This window comes from Podarcis raffonei, chromosome 1 (genome assembly GCF_027172205.1).
Source record: "Podarcis raffonei isolate rPodRaf1 chromosome 1, rPodRaf1.pri, whole genome shotgun sequence".
In the NCBI taxonomy this organism is placed as follows: Eukaryota; Metazoa; Chordata; class Lepidosauria; order Squamata; family Lacertidae; genus Podarcis; species Podarcis raffonei.
Window position 1 is genome coordinate 116,878,980 of NC_070602.1, and position 17,578 is coordinate 116,896,557.

General features: G+C 43.9%; 1 protein-coding gene across 7 annotated transcripts in view; it reads right to left on the bottom strand.

The window, feature by feature from the left end:
- Positions 1 to 17,578, bottom strand: part of RAPGEF4 (Rap guanine nucleotide exchange factor 4) — a 173,078-nt gene that overhangs the window by 85,071 nt on the left and 70,429 nt on the right. The gene's annotated exons all lie outside the window — the stretch shown is intronic.

Below are 17,578 nucleotides of genomic sequence, written 5' to 3' on the forward strand. Positions count from 1 at the left end.
ATGAAGACTGAAGCACTTTCTGACACTTTTCTAATAAACTTTTGCCTAACAGCAAAAAGAGGAGGAGGAGTGAGAGTATTCAAGGTTCGCTTTATTGATGCTATTTTTCCAAACTAAGACAGCTTACACTGTTCCTATCACTGTAAATATCTTTTTAAATGTTTTGACTGGGTTATAATTGATTTTACCTTATTGATCCAAACTGGAGTTCAGTAAAAACACCTAAATATTTTACAAGCTTACTGTTCCATTTAACCCTCCAAAGTCCCGTTATAGCTTCTTTTTCATGATTAATCAAAATATATAAACTCTGCTTTGCCAGCGTTAATTTCAAAGCTGAATGTCTGTCCAAACTCATGCATAAACGCTTTTGGATGAGGACCATGTTGGGGGGGGGGTGTGCAAACAATTAAAAGTCCCTTCCCCTCATAATCCAGCTCCCCATCCCTAACCACTGGTTAAAGCAAAAAAACAAAGTATGCATTGACAAGCGTATCCCTCAGTAGCCCAGCTTGAATATGATATCCTCTGCATGAGGGGCAATTTTGACTCCTCCTCTGTCTTACAAAATGCCTAGGGACGAGCAACCTGTCAATTTTGGGTTCTCTTGCTTGCGCTTCAAGACCCCCAAGCCAGCCCCAGGAGAACAAGGACACAAGGACACAGAATTTTGGCTAATGTTAATGGGCAAAATTTAGGCCACAACTTTATTGGTTACAGAATGTGAGCGGTATTGGCTTAGGCACTGCCATCAAGACTGTATCTGACTCCTGCCTGCTTTGCAGGAAATCTGGAAGGGTAGGGGGAGCTCCGCCAATGCAGATCGACTCAAGCCCCCCTGGGTTCCCGCTGGGATCGTGGCATGGCCCTAGCCCCTCCGCGGGCTTCGGATGAGATCCACACCGCTGGATTCCTTTAACGGAATACCCTTACGCATGGAGGGGCAGGGGATGGCCATCCCTCGCCCTCCCCCCACATCGCTATTCCAATGCCTAACTGCCACACGAGCCCGAAGCTTGCCGCCAATACCCTCACACTTGCAACCCTCCTCTTATGCATTCGATATTATCGGGCAACCAAACATCATTTCCGTCATCAGAAAGGTGAACGTCATCTGCACGGTAGATGCCAACACCTTGCGTGTCACAGCCCGATCCAAGAATTTCCTGGCTTTGTTAGTGGCAGCTAACAAAGTTCTGAACCCGAGGTTCAAATGTATGTGAAACTGCAAAGCTCTATGCACCGACGGTGTAAAAGAAACTCACCTCCATGCTTTTTAAAGGCTCTATCAATCACAGGGCTCTGTTACTTATCTGCTGATCTGAAATCCTATTCAGCATAACTATATTTCCTTCTACCACAGTAATGCAATTTGCCAAAGACTGTTATATAACAGCTTTTAAAAGGAAGGCTGCCTATTTTTAGTGAAAAATAACCAGAGTCCCTCAATACAGCTACCTTCCAGCCTCCTGGATGCTGCAAGTATTCTTTTAACCAGACCCCAAAAGGGCTTTGAGGCTTTTCATCCCACTTTGGCCATATAAAATAAATTAATATTTCAATACCTTCTTGTCAATACTGTGTCTCAGTTCAGATGCAATGGGAAACTGTGGTTTTGCGCTACAAGCCTTATGCTTGTATGCTTCCTCCTCCTCTTTTGCATGCCAGTAAAGGAACAGCAGGAGCAACAGCTTACATTTCAATTAGAAAAACACAGCCTTATCATGGAGGGTTCTCACTAACCACAGTTTAAACAAACCACAGTTCCATGTTCAGATGTCACAAAGAACTGTGGCTTGCTTAAAACCCGAAGCAGAAGTTTCTGAATTCCTTCTCATCGGCACAAAAGAGAAGAAGTGGGAAAAGTGAAGCATTAGTGTGTTTGGCGAATGTGTCCACTATGACTTAATGCAGTCATAACTGCTCACTATCCTATCTGTTGTTAGGCAGTTGGGGACATCCCAAAGGCTTTATTGCTTTTCCCTTATCTCCAGCATCAGAAAAAATATATATGGGTAGCCACAAAAGGGGGAAAGTATATTTCTAGGTGGGCGAGAAAGAAAAACAACAACATATATTAATGAAAGGAGTTCAGCAATGGGGGGCAAGTAGGGGGGTGAGGTACTTTTGGGAGTATCCCCCCCTGCACACTGCCTATGCTTGCCTTCTCCTGTGTGAAAATTCCTGGTCGTTTTCATTTTCAGAAATAATTATTATTACTCCTACATCTGTACTGCTGCTTTAACAAACCACGGATGGTTCCAAAGCTAAGTCTGCAATGGTTAGAAGGTCGTTAGCATTCGCACAACCAGCCCACCCCCCTCAAATGAAGAAAAACAGGAACATCTGGACATGAGAGGGGAAATGGAAAGAACCAAAAAAGCTTACAGGATGCTCTGAACATCCTATCTATTTTTAGACTGGGGCTGTGTACACACTTTAGCCTTTGAAGTGCTGTGGTTTGAGGTGTTCTAAAAGCACAATGCTTTGCAAGTGCCCATACCTGCAAGCTATGCAGATGGAACGAGCAGCTGTTAAATTATTGCCACTGGTACACATGGATGGCATGTACTCAGTGGCCAGCAGCCATTCATTTCTTTGTGAGCATTCCCCTTTCAACATCTACCCGGTAAATTTATGGATATACAAGAAGTCCGGTACTAGAGGCTGTGCAGGTGCAGTAAGTTATATTATACTCTGCATGCTCAGAAGCTGCCTGTTCTTGTGCCACGGATGGCTGTTTTATTGCAAGGCAGTGGGAAAAGTTTGTAGTGAGTCCAATGTTAAACAGGATTTTGATAAAGAGGAGGGATTACTTTTTTAAAAAATGAAAGCCATGCCCCTTTCCAATTGTCAATGAGTATAGAGAAAGAGTTAATGGTAACTGTTTCCACCCATCCTTTTAAAGTTCACAAACACCTACTGGAGCCTGTTTCTGCCCCCCACCCCCATTTAAAGAGCAAAGTTTTGGTGAAATCTATGCAATTCTCCAAAGACTGAAATATCAGTACAGTGGTACCTCGGAAGTCGAACGGAATCCATTCCGCAAGTCCGTTTGACTTCCATAATGTTCGGAAACCAAGGCGCGGCTTCCGATTGGCTGCCGGAAGCTCCTGCAATAATAATAATAATAATAATAATAATAATAATAATAATAATAATAATAATAATTTATTATTTATACCCCGCCCATCTGGCTGAGTTTCCCCAGCCACTCTGGGTGGCTTCCAATCAAGTGTTAAAAACAAAACAGCATTAAATATTAAAAACTTCCCTAAACAGGGCTGCCTTCAGATGTCTTTTAAAGATAGGATAGCTGCTTATTTCCTTCACATCTGAAGGGAGGGCATTCCACAGGGCGGGCGCAACCATTCATTATCATCACAAACTTTATTGCACTAGCCAAAGGCCATGGCATCATTCACAAAGGGAACTAAAAGAAAAGCAACAATAACCATAAAAACGTCAGGCACTGCAGATACAATAAACCACGATCACATCTCCTAAGAATTATTTGTTGCATACAAGAGAATAGCAAGGGGTTCTCAGGTAGAATGTGCCAGCTTAAATATCCGAATCACCTTTGCAATTGACTACTATTTTATCTACCGTATTTTTCGCTCTATAACACGCTCCCAACCATAACACGCACATAGTTTTTAGAGGAGGAAAACAAGAAAAAAAATATTCTAAACGAAACAGTGGATGTATGATTTTTGTGGTTCATGCTGTGGCCACAGACATGTGATCTGACGGTGAGTTTGGGGTAGCCCAATGCAAAAATCCTGAGGATCCACGTGGATCCGTACTTTGTAACCACGTTTTTGCACCACTGCGGCCCCAGGCAACAGTGGGTGCTTGATTTTTTTGGTGCATGCTGTAGCCATGGACATGCTATGTGATCTGATGGTGAATTTGGGGTGACCCAGTGCAAAAATCCTGAGGATCCATGTGGATCCGTGTTTTGTAACCACGTGAATGAAGGAACTGTCAGTAATGTATGACATCTCCAATACAGTGATGAAGGAAGGGGGGGGGAGCTCACACTTGTCCTAGGCAAAGCAGCCAACTCCTATAGGCCTAGGTGCCTTCACCCCATTAAAGTCATCATCCCCCCATGCTGATGGGCATTGCCATTCATATAAGGTACCAGTGTGCATGCACTTTGTCTTGAGATCATTGCAGTCTGTGACCTGCCCCCCCCCCAATATTTTATTGAAGTTGGAAGAAGGAGGGAGGGAGGGAAGAGAGATGGAGAGCTCACATTTGTCCTAGGCAAAGCAGCCAACTCCTATGGGCCTAGATGCCTTCACCCCCCCCATTAAATATTTGAGGGAGTCATCCCCCATCCCCCATTGTGGTATGTGAGTGGGGCTTACCTGGCTGTCCCCCCAATATTTTTTGAAGTTGGAAGAGGGAGGGAGGGAGGGAAGGAAGAGAGAGGGGGAACTCACATTTGTGGAGCTGCCTTGCCTCCAACGGGAGCAAAAAGAGGAGGAGGAGACTCAGGGACAGGAGCCTTGTAAGCGGCTTTGTTTGAATTTACCGGTGAGGTGCTGGGGGAGGGACAGAAGGGGATGCCCTCTTTGTCCCTCCTTCTGGCTCATTGTAAAGAAAGCAGAGTAAGAGCCGCTTACATTTGTGTAAGGGAGAGCCATAGAGCAGGCAGACACTGAGAAAGAGAGGCTGTCTCCCTTTCCCCACCTTGGCTTTTACACGCTGCGTGCAGCTCTTGCTGGCTTCCGAGCTGCCTCCCTTCTCCCACCTCGCCAAAAAGCCATAGAGCAGGCAGGCAGGAGGAAGAGAGGCTGTCTCCCGACACTCAGCTGTTGCTCAGCTGTTGCCGGCTTCTCAGCCAGCCAAGCGGAGGAAGAGAGGCTGCCGAACAGCCAGCAAGAGCGGTTCCTCCTGCCTGCATTCGCTCCATAACACGCACACACATTTCCCTTTACCTTTTAGACGAAAAAACTGAGTGTAATGGTGCGAAAAGTACGGTAGTTCTTTTCTCCTGATCTTCTTAGCTGCCAACGCATATACAGTAGTACCTCAGGTTACAGGCGCTTCAGGTTACAGTCACCACTAACCCAGAAATAGTACCTCAGGTTAAGAATTTTGCTTCAGGATGAGAACAGAAATCGTGCGGCGGTGGTGGGAGGCCCCATTAGCTAAAGTGGTACCTCAGGTTAAGAACAGTTTCCGGTTAAGAACGGACCTCCAGAACGAATTAAGTTCGTAACCCAAGGTACCACTATAGTGCTACTTTATAAGTTACAAAGTCATCAGTAACTGTAGCCAATTGGAAGCCGCATCGGACGTTCGTCTTCCAAAAAATGTCCGCAAACTGGAACACTCACTTCCGGGTTTGCGGCGTTCGGGAGCCAAAAAGTTCAATTCACAAGGCCTTCGCGAACCAAGGTACGACTGTATACTGAAATCCATGGGAAGAATTATGTAAAACAACAATGGAGTCAAGAACAACAAATGGCTCAGGTATTTATCAGGTGAGTCTCCACCAAAGAGGGGTTGGATGGCTACACAAATGTGGCTGGACAACATCGTAAGACACTCCCCAAGCAGGCTCTCTCTGGTTTCCACAAAAGGCAAAAGGAACTGCAGAATGCATTGTAGATGTAAGTTGGCTTATCACTGTTCCATCAAAAAGCTCTTTCAGACCATCAAAATGAATGAAATACTAACAAAATGAAGATGACAATGTATGCACACTCAGCCAAAAAGAAATGCATTTTGGGGAGGTAGCAAATGCACTTTCTAGCTGTGTGTACACATAGGGCAGCTTTTTAAAAATTTATTTAAACAATTTACATTCTGTTTAACTACACTTGTCTCTGAGCGCTTTACAAGGATACAATACAGAAAAAGTAAAAAATCAGTAAATGGAATAAACGAAATCTCCAGTAGGTGTTAATGGTTCAGCAGGGAATAGGCCTATCTTACCTCAACTGGAAGCGCGTTCCATAAAATTGCTACTGGCCATATAAATGTCTTGCATATTTGTTTTATTAGTTATTAGTCATGTTATATCAAAAGAGCTGGACAGAATCTTGGCTCCCAGATTGTTTACTGCGTCCACTTTCTGAAATTTTTTGCAACATCACTTGCAAATATTTTTGCACAGAGCCACCAGAAATCTGCTGAAGGGCTCCTAATGCAGTTTCAGGAGAAAAACCAGCCAATGTATTTGCATTAATAAAATATTATGTTCCGAGATCTGCTGAGGAGTCGCTGGCATGGTTCTAATTTAAGATATTGCCTGCTCAGTGTATTAGAGTAATTAGTAAACATTTCTCCAAGGCAAGTTCAAATAGTATGGGAGTGGTGAAGGGAAATACACATGGCAGATCAATGCCACTTAACTGAATGTCATAAAAAGGACCTGCCTTGTGGCTATTTGTTATTGGATAGTAAATCCTAAACTAGACTTGCAGTTACAACGTTGTAGATACTATTGCTGCAACTGCATCAAATCTGAATGGGGCTACGCAAGTAATACTATAAACAACAAAGGCAAACTTGCTTAAAATGTTGCAGATTTGGTTTCTGAACTGTCCATATCACAATATCAGTAATTTTTTATTTAAGTTACCTGACAGTAGTGTTCTGAAACAAAATTAATTCCAGATCCTAATTCCTGGGTATTTAATGTGGGAATTAAAGAGGCCTGCAAACAGGAACAAAACAGTACCGGCTACTTAAACTATGATACTTAAAAATAATTAAAACAGCTTACAGATAAATTTTATCCTAAAATGTCTTCTAAGTTTTTCATATATTTGTATACATCTGTTTATTTGCTTCTTACGCAAATTCAATAAAGAAGAAAAAGGGAAGAAAGCCGCAGATTTATGGGAGGAATTGTTAACCAATCATGCCAAATACAGTGGCCTGGATCTAAATATGCTCTACAGCTACGGGGCGGGGGGGGGGGGGACACATTTTCTGTTCAAGGAAGAACTGCTGAAGAAGAGCATTGCATAAGCTATTTATTTTACAGTGGCACCTCAGGTTACATACACTTCAGGTAACTGCTAACCCAGAAATAGTGCTTCAGGTTAAGAACTTTGCTTCAGGATGAGAACAGAAATCGTGCTCCAGCAGCGCAGCGGCAGCAAGAGGCCCCGTTAGCTAAAGTGGTACTTCAGGTTAAGAACAGTTTCATGTTAAGAACGGACCTCCAGAACGAATTAAGTACTTAACCCGAGGTACCACTGTAAAGCCAAATAATGAATCAGTGTTCTTTCAGAGGATCAATAAATACAGCAGCCGAATGCACGTAATGCTAAACTATGGTTTAGTGTTATATCTGAACCAGGTCAATGCGTATATAATTTTACGTTTCATTTATCATAGAATCAAATAATTTCAGAGTTGGAAGGAACCCTGAGGATCATCTAGTCCAACCCCTTGTAATGCAGGAATATGCAGCTGTCCCATACGAGAATTGAACCTTCAACCTTGGCACTATCAGCAGCATGCTCTAACCCACTGGGCTCAGTTGTATGCAGTTACAGATGTCTTCAAAATTCTACCACTTTAGTAGGCACACTTCCATAACAGCCATGGAGCATGGGAAATCCCAAGAGACAGCGCCTTAACAATGGCTGTACCAGCATCAGGGAACATCTTACCTCATGACGCCCATGTGGCCCCCTATCTGGCTCTTTTTAACATCTTTATTCTGGCAGAGAAGGGACACGGGTGGCGCTGTGGGTTAAACCACAGAGCCTAGGACTTGCCGATCAGAAGGTTGAATCCCCATGACGGGGTGAGCTCCTGTTGCTCAGTCCCTGCTCCTGGCAACCTAGCAGTTCAAAAGCACGAAGTGCAAGTAGATAAATAGGTACCACTCCGGAGGGAAGGTAAACGGCGTTTCCGTGCGCTGCTCTGGTTCGCCAGAAGCGGCTTAGTCATGCTGGCCACATGACCCGGAAGCTGTACGCCGGCTCCCTCGGCCAGTAAAGCGAGATGAGCATCGCAACCCCAGAGTCGGCCATGACTGGACCTAATGGTCAGGGGTCCCTTTACCTTTTTTATTCTGGCAGAAATTTGCATGCTAAGTACCTGTTATTTTATCTATCAGAATTTTATCAGTGGTTTCCACCTTTGTTGTATTTATGTTGCATTTTAATTCAACATCTTGCTTTTACAGTCGTACCTTGATTCTCGAACAATGCATTCCAGGAGTCTGTTTGACTCCCAGAACTGTTTGAAAACCAAGGCGCAGCTTCCGATTGGCTGCAGGATTGTCCTGCAGCCAATCGGAAGCCACGCCAGACGTTCGGCTTCCGAAAATCATTTGAAAACCGGAGCACTCACTTCCGGTTTCTGATCGTTCAGGAGCCGAAACGTACAAGTTCCACGGCGTTCGGCAACCAAGGTACAACTGTATATGATATAATATGCATTTTTATTTATTTTTTAAATATATGATACACTTTTAAATTGTTGTAAGTCACCCAGGGTGCTGCACAAGGGTAGGGCAGAAACTAGAAATGAAGGAAGAGACCAAAGTCAATGCAACGACTAGTATTCAACTTGCATGATATTTCTCCCCTGCGCCCTGCTTTTGCCAAGGTCTGCCTTTCCTTTACAGTACTTACTTCAATTAATCTTGTATGCTTGAAAAAACTTCGTGCACACAGCACACAATCTCCTTGGGCTTAAATCAGGAGGCGAAAATGTGCTCTGCTCAGATGATATTGTGCCAAGTTAAGAGATGAGTTTTTCTAGCGGATGGGTATGCTAAGGTAAGAGTGCATGGTCTGAAAACTCATCTCCAAGGAAACAAAATGCAGCAACAATGACCCAAACAACAAATTGCTTAGTACTATTCTGCTTCAGTTAATTTATGGACTGAAATCCCATACTGTAGTCTTCCAGTTGAAAATTCAGAAAGAGTCTAACTCAGTTTCCCAGACGAATCCACTCAGTAAATGCACTTAATGGATGGGCACTATTTATGTCCCAGAAGAGGACAGAAAAACATATAAATGGTTGGGGGGCCCCCATCTGGTCCCATTTATCCGTTTTCACGACAAAGTTGGAAAATCATAGCTCAAATCACTCACAAGACCCCAGATCAGCTCACCACCAGTCCTAGGATCTTTACACGCAGGTAAAGTCAGAAGAAAAAGTGACTATAAAAATAACATTAGGAAGATGCTGCCTTTTTGTTTTTCCTGAATGAGCTGCTGACTAAAAACACTCACTTTATAAATCAAATGATGAATTATCTAAGTGGCTAGGCCTGAAAACAGAACCTGAGAAGTCAAGCTGCGTCCTTTCTGCCTCTTCCATTATCTCTGTAGTAGAGATTCCGCAATCAGAACATAGCGGGAAATTGCAGGGATGATGCAAGCTGCATAAGAATATCCCTCTTCAAGCTCTAACAATTGCAAATCATCCTTCGCAGTGATGAAGTCAACAACATGGCTTGAAAACACACAGAGAGCCAAACTACTGAATCAGGCAGCGTCCCATTTTGCATAATCTCTGTGCGTTGAGAGCGCTTATAACCACACTTTAAGTTGTTTGGACATCACTTTCACAGCAGAACATATATTTCCATCTTCCAAACAATGAAAACATTAGCTGGGGCGATGTTTTTCACAAGAGGAGTTAGTTCTGGAAGATTTTTTTGTTCGACATACTTCACTCAAAACCCATTTCCCCTTTTCCAACACACAAATCATCTTCCAAAGTAACTCGTGATTGAGAAAATACCTTGTATTCTTACGCCATTATGTTTTCACATGTGTTGTGTTGTCTCTGGAAAGCCCATGCAACCCAAGGCCCCAGACATAACTCTTAACGAGGCTCTAATTGTTTCTATCTAATTAACATAGTCTGCTTCAGCTGCTTCTCATTTGTTCTAAAGAGCATCAAACTTAATCAGGCTTTTCTACTTTTTATGGACACAGGCTCCAAAAATACAGCTAATCCACCAACCCTGCAAACGAGTAATGACTCGAGTTGGCCCAATAGAAGGGTGTTATTGCATTTGCTTTATGTTTTCCATTTTGTGGGACCAACTGGTCTAGCAGTTAGACAGAGTGCTGGACTGGAAGTGCTACACAAAGGCTCCAATCAGCCGTGAAGCCTATTCTCCAGTTACCGGTAATCCAAGACCGAATCCGAAGATTCAGTAAAACTTCAGAAACTGAACACATGGGGATAATTTGGGGTCCCCATACTTAGAAAGACCTGGTAGATACAACTAAATGTGGGGATATGTATGAAGACAAGGCTAGTTTTTGTCCAATGGTCTGCCCCAGCCTCCATTCCTTGATGGGCTCTTCTCCACAGAGCCTAAACATGGGTAACAGTCCCTTTGTGCATCTAGCTTATACTCACGTGGGCTTTGTGGATGACAGCTGATCCACACATTGATTACCCCCCACATTTAGCTGCCTGCACAGGGCTTTAATCTGCTTTCCTCCCTAGCCTTTTGCACAATAAGATGGGAAGGTATAGCATTGCAGGAGCAGCCAATGTAATTCATTGTGGCGGTGATAATGAGAAAGACAATCTCCATATTTGTGTGTGAGAGATGTGTATACATCTTTCAAAATTTAACTCAGGTATTCCAAACTTCCTGAAAGGGTATACAAGCAAATGATCCAGAGAAAAACAAAAACAAAAGGAATTATTAAATGTGACATATCTTACGCACTTAATTTCCTCATTTTCAGCCCTAAATAAAAAAAAAATTATACAGTATATTGAGATACATTGATCTACTTCTGCTATATGCAATAAAAGCACACCTGGTTTCCATTATATTTAGCCTGTTTGCCATATGAGTGCATTCCCATCATCTGTCTATCCAGTCCTTTTTTGCATAATGTACTCCAGCTACTATGATCATGTATGAAACTAGCTTTTTATGTAGTCATACTTCGGGTTGAAGTTGAGCATTTTCGGGTTGCACTCTGCGGTGACCCGGAAGTACGGAACGTGTTACTTCCGGGTTCCGCCACTCATGCATGCGCAGACGCTCAAAATGACATCACGTGCATGCGCAGAAGCGGCAAATCGCGACCCGTGCATGCGCAGACGTGGGTTGCGTTCGCTTCAGGATGCGAATGGGGCTCCAGAAAGGATCCCATTCGCATCCAGAGGTACCACTGTACTTGTTTAACAAACCCATTTATATAATTTAAGTTTTAAAAAGATTATGCATCCCTATTAATTGAGGTGTTATTATTATTAACAGTTTCCTTGTAACTTTCACTTTGTGAGACCACCACCAATAATGTTAAAGGTCTCCTGCTGTTTCTGTTTCTAGCAGAGTCTTAGGTAGGTCTTCTTTTATGTATCGGGGACACGGGTGGCATTGTGGTCTAAACCACTGAGCCCCTTGGGCTTGCCAATTGGAAGGTTGGCAGTTCAAATCCCTGCAACGGGGTGAGCTCCCATTGTTCTGTCCCAGCTCCTGCCAACCTAGCAGTTCGAAAGCACACCAGTGCAAGTTGATAAATAGGTACCACTGAGGCAGGAAGGTAAACAGCGTTTCCGTGCGCTCTGGCACTCATCACAGTCCTCTGTGTGTCAGAAGTGGTTTAGTCATGCTGGCCACATGACCCAGAAAACTGTCTGTGGATAAACGCCGGCTCCCTCGGCCTGAAAGCGAGACGAGTGCCGCAACCCCATAGTCACCTTTGACTGGACTTAACCTTCCAGGGGTCCTTTACCTTTACCTTTTACCTTCTTTTATGAATTATGACAGGGGGATATACTAACCCAGAATAACCTTACCGCAATTCTGCCCGATTGTTGCACTTCATTAAAAAATATTATTTTTGTTTCAGAGACTCTCTCATATTGAATCCATTGTGATCACATACATACTCCAAATATTTAGAGTGTACCTAATCATAAGGTTGCATCTGATGCTAGTCCTTCTCAGTGCCTTCAATCCTTCACTGTTATCTTTTCAAATTCCATTCTTGCTTGCTTTCCCCATGATGTTCAGTTAAGTTTTCTAATGGAAAAATATTCATACTAAGAAGGGTTTCCTTTCCCCCTTTATTTACCTTGATTTCTGCAAATGTTGGGGTGAAATTATTTTCTAGGAAGTATTAAAGGTTGAAATTTTATATATGACTATTGTAATCTTGAGAAGCCAAGTTTTTTTGTTTGTTTTTTTAAAAAAACCCTGTTTAGCCTTTTAAAGCCATCATGATCAGGAAGGAAATGAGGTATCTAACCAATTCTCTTTGAAACCGAGGGCAAATCCTGTGTTCATCAGGCCCAGGGCTGACCTTAGATGATACTTCTCAAAACAGCCTTTGCTGAAGAAACCCTGGATGCCTTTTTAATATTCAATCAGTCTTTTTGATTGCTAATCCCACAAAGGGAAGCCTGTTTCCATTATGATTAAATACAAGAGAAAGCCCTTTCTTTGGTTAATTTTGTATCAAAGAAGGCCTTTAATCCGTATATATTGCACAGAAGCATGCTTTCTGGCCTTGTTTCAAAATTTATTTGATTATGTCATAAGCAACTGTCAGAGTGCATTTTGGTAGATATACATAGCGATCACAAATTCAGGAACTGGGAAACAGTTGGTCAGATTCTCCCAAGTATTAAACACACTCAAGTTCTAATCATTCCAATGTAGTCTTGAACTCAGATTAGTGTGCTGCTTTCCTAAGGCTCGTTGAAATCTATACGTTCATCATGCAGTGACTGAAACCAAGTGGTAGCTGGCTTCCATGTGTGAAACCCCCATCACAGATTGAACCACCACAGGTGGAACTCTTATATTCCCCTTACAATATCTCAAGCACAATGAACCCAGTTAACATATCAAACGTTTGGGGTTCTTGGGTGTATGCGCTGCAGAAGCTCAGTCAAGCGGTTAAGCTCACCACAGAAAACAGCAATTTTGCAGAGTTGTCCTTACTTGGCCAACACCAACATAGACACTATTTACAGATACTGCAAGTAAGTCTTCTCTCTCTGAGCCCAGAGAGGGTTTTTTGGTTCGAAGTCCTTGTTGTGTTAGAGTCCACAGCCAAGTCCCTAGTTCGGTTGCTTGCAAAGTCCTATAACTCTGAGTCTTGGTGCCTGGCAATTTCCCAACTCCTTTCTCAGATGATCTCCTTTTTAAAAAGCCTTCACTCAAATCTGCAGTTCCAACAGATTGCAGGAATTGTTGAAAGCTATCTCCTACCCACCCAGTTTGTTGTAACCTGAGCCCTTTTACACACAGAGTTACTTGCCAAATCTACACAAGTAACAGAGATAAGAGAGTGACAAGATGCCTGCAGGTGCATTGTAGGAAATGAGTAATTTCTGCTCATGGGGAATTAACCCATCAACTGCATTTCTTAACAGACTACACATTACATCCCCCACAAAAATTGCCCAGAAATCGCACAAAAACTAGCAGTCCTGTAGTCATTTCTTCTCCTTCTTTCTAAAATGTTTGGAAGCACTAACGACTTGATGCTGCATCAGTATAAACAGTAGCAAATAACTAACTATACCTTAAGGGTGCAGGACAGGGTGCATTAAAAGTACTTACAAATGGTGCTGAAATGAACCAAGAATGGGTACCAAGCAAATGTCTCTAGAAAGGTTATTCCACACTCTGGGGGACCAACACCAAGAAGGCCCTGTTCCTGTAACCATTGTCTAACCTCAGAAGGAAAAAGGTGACAAAAGCTTGGCATCTGATAATAATCTCAGTATATGGGCAGACTCATAATAGGATAAGGCGATCCTTTAGACTTTCCCCCTAAACCATTTGGGGCTTATATGTCAACAAAGGACTAGACCAAACTAGAGCAAAAGCAAAGTAACTTAATAAAATACATGGATACAAGTAGAAAAGTTTATAATAATATACAGTGGTACCTTGGTCTGCAATCGTTTTGGATTACAACCGTTTTGGATGACAACCACGTCAAACCCGGAAGTGTGTGTCCCTTTTTTTGGATTACAACCCATTTTTTTGGGATTACAACCCATTTATTTTGGAGGCCCCATTGGCGAAAGCGCGCCTTGGGTTACAACCTGTTTTGGTTTACAACCAGACCTCCGGAACGGATTATGGTTGTAAACCAAGGTACCACTGTATAGGACAGTAGACAAGATACGATGCTGGTTAACCCTGACACAATGGACAATTGTAACTAACTCCTCTTCATAACTGGTTTTAATGCTTCTTGTTCCTACACTTCGACACACTGTTGTGTAAAAAGTGACAAATAAATAAATAAGATTTATTTGTTTGTTTATTTCATAAAGTTTATATACTGCTTGACTATAAAAAAAAAACCCAAACAAACCCCACCTTCAAAGCAGTTTGTAAAAAAAGAAGAAGTAGAGATCTTGGGAAAATCAATGGTGGAACAGTATAGATCAATTAGCAGTGTTAACAGTTGTGGATCGAGGGCCCGACCCCCGCTATGTGAAATAAACACACAAGGACACGTGATATAAGGTTAATGGGCAAGAAAAGGCCACAACTTTATTGATTACAGCAGTGAAAAGGTATTGGCTTAGGCATTGGATGACTATAGGAGGTGGGTTTATTCAACAGTAGGTGGAGCCTGTTGATGCTAATCCAACTATAGGATCACCCCCTGATGTCACCGAGGGTCGTGCCATGGCCTCCCGCCAAGCAGGCATCGGACGGATACATGACCGCCAGATTCCTTTAACGGAATAACCCACGGTAGATAGCATAGGCGATGGCCACACCTAGCCCTTGACACACATGAATCCAATGCCTAACCTACCCACCAATACCACAAAAGTTGTGACGATTGCTACGAGGTAGGCGAAAAAACCAAAAAGCCTAATGCCAAATGGAAAAATTCCTACCAGCCCCCCCAGACAACCAGGGCGACCAACCTAAGGTCCATAGCAAGGCCAAAAAACCTAGACCCTGAGCTAAATGGGAGTGGAGGGTGGGTGACTCGCTGCAGGACGACGACGACTGAGGAGGAGGCGGAGCTGGAGCCGCAGCATTAAGCTGCTAAACACGCCCCCCGGAGACACCTGGTTGGCTGCCTCCGGTGGGCGTGGGCACCAGCCAGGTGAGGAGGGGCGGGGGCTAAGGCCCCCGGCCAGGGGCGGAGCTCGGGCTCCCGCCCACAACCACTCCCCTCTCTTCCAGGGAGGAGAGCCTTTGTCAAAAGCAACTAAAACTATGACTGATACAAAAATCAGTGCACCTTAATTGTGTCCTAAAGTGACCATAGGATTGCCTATTATTCTAAACAAACTGGTCTCAGAGTATAGATCTCCCCCATCACTTCTGCCAGCTGGTTCTCAAAGGCTGGTGCTCCCCATTGCTGCCGAGCGGCTTGAAACTGCCTGTGTCACTCCTGGCTTCCTCTCTCCCCTTTTGTTTCAAACACTTTGTTCTCTGTATGCAGAGGCAGAAGACAGTTCTCCTGTCCTTCTCTTCTCAGAAGAATATTTCCTTGTGGGAGGCTGCATGAGAGAATGGACGAATCATCTAGACCAGGCATAGGCAAACTCGGCCCTCCAGATGTTTTTGGGACTACATCCCTGACCACTGGTCCTGTTAGCTAGGGGTGATGGGAGTTGTAGTCCCAAAACATCTGGAGGGCCGAGTTTGCCTATGCCTGGTCTAGACTCCCCCCAATAAATAAAAAATACATAGGAAGAGAGAGGAGTCTTTGGCAAGACACAAATGAAAGGAACGGAACTATCAAATGTCATTCTCTCTCTCTCTCTCTCTCTCACACACACACACACACACAGAGGACCAGTAACAGGGATTAGCACACCAGGTACTTGCCAAAGTCCTCAGAAGGGTCCATCACCTACCATGCTACTGTTTACTCAGCATATCAGCTACAGCTACTTAGGCTTGGCCCTGCTCTTACTGCTGGAGCCCAGGCTAGGCCCACTATTTTAAATATCCCACAATGCCTTTTGGGTCGCATGACATGGTGGTCCCCAGAGCACCATTATATGGGGGGGGGGGGATAAAATGGTGAGTGGCAGCAGCAATGCTTGCCAGTTGGACCATTTTGTTGCTGTTGTTTTTCTACTGGGTCTGCCACCATCAGGGCAAGGGAAGCCATCACTGATGCTGAAGGGTCCACCTAGGGAAGGGTGCTGCCAAGAGTAATGCCATCTGAGGGGGCATTACTAATGAGGGACCCACCAAACCTGAAGGACCCATGCATACCATGCCCATAATCTAGCTACAGTGGACCCTCTGGATATAAATTAAATTCGTTTCGGGGGTCCGTCCACAACCCAAAAAGTCCATAGTCAGAGGCACCGCTTTTGCCCATGCGTGCAGCATGATTGAGTGCTTCTGGGCATGCGTGTATGGCAAAAACTGGAAGTATACACTTCCGGGTTTGTCGCATTCGTAATCCAAAAGTTACGTATCCAGAGCGGTATGTAACTAGAGGGTCCACTGTATATAGCGCCAGGTACGTTTCCGAGCACAATTCAAAGTGTTGGTGCTGACCTATAAAGCCCTAAACAGCCTCGGCCCAGGGTACCTGAAGGAGGTTCTCTGCCCCCATCGTTCATCCTGGACACTGAGGTCCAGCTATGAGGGCCTTCTGGCGGTTCCCTCATTACAAGAAGTGAAGTTACAGGGAACCAGACAGAGGGCCCTCCCATCAGATATCAAGGAAACACACGACGACAGTCAATCCTCGGTTCTCGAATAACTCCGTTTTCGAACGTTTCAGCTCCTGAATGCTGAAAACCAGAAAGTAACTGCTCCGGTTTTTGAACGATTTTTGAAGCTGAACGTACTATGCGGCTTCCGTTTTGAGTTTCCCTATTGTATTGAGGCTTCCACTTTCAGTTTTCGGTCGTTGAATGTTTCGGAAGTTGAATGGTCTTCTGGAACTGTATCGGGAAAATTTAATGTTTTACAAATTTTTTGTGTGCTGTAAACCATCCAGAGTGGCTGGGGAAACCCAGCCAGATGGGCGGGGTATTATTATTATTACAATAATACATCTATATCTACACACATACATACCCAATATATATAAATATAATAATCACATGTTCATCCCTCCCTCATACTTTCCAAAGATGTTCTAACACATGGGTAGGCAAACTAAGGCCCGGAGGCTGGATCTGGCCCAATAGCCTTCTCAATCCGGCCCGTGGACGGTCTGGGAGACAGAGTGTTTTTACATAAGTAGAATGTGTCCTTTTATTTAAAATGCATCTCTGGGTTGTGGGGCCTGCCTGGTGTTTTTACATGAGTAGAATGTGTGTTTTTCTTTAAAATGCATCTCTGGGTTATTTGTGGGGCATAGGAATTCATTCATTATTTTTTTTCAAAATATAGTCCGGCCCCCACAAGGTCTGCGGGACAGTGAACCACCCCCCTGCTGAAAAAGTTTGCTGACCCATGTTCTAACACCTCAGCTGCATCCATGCCTATTGTCATGAGCCGCATGGAGACTTCTTGGAAGGACTGGTTGGAGTGGGAGGAGGAATAAAAGGTAAAGGTACCCCTGCCCGTACGGGCCAGTCTTGACAGACTCTGGGGTTGTGCGCCCATCTCACTCAAGAGGCCGGGGGCCAGCGCTGT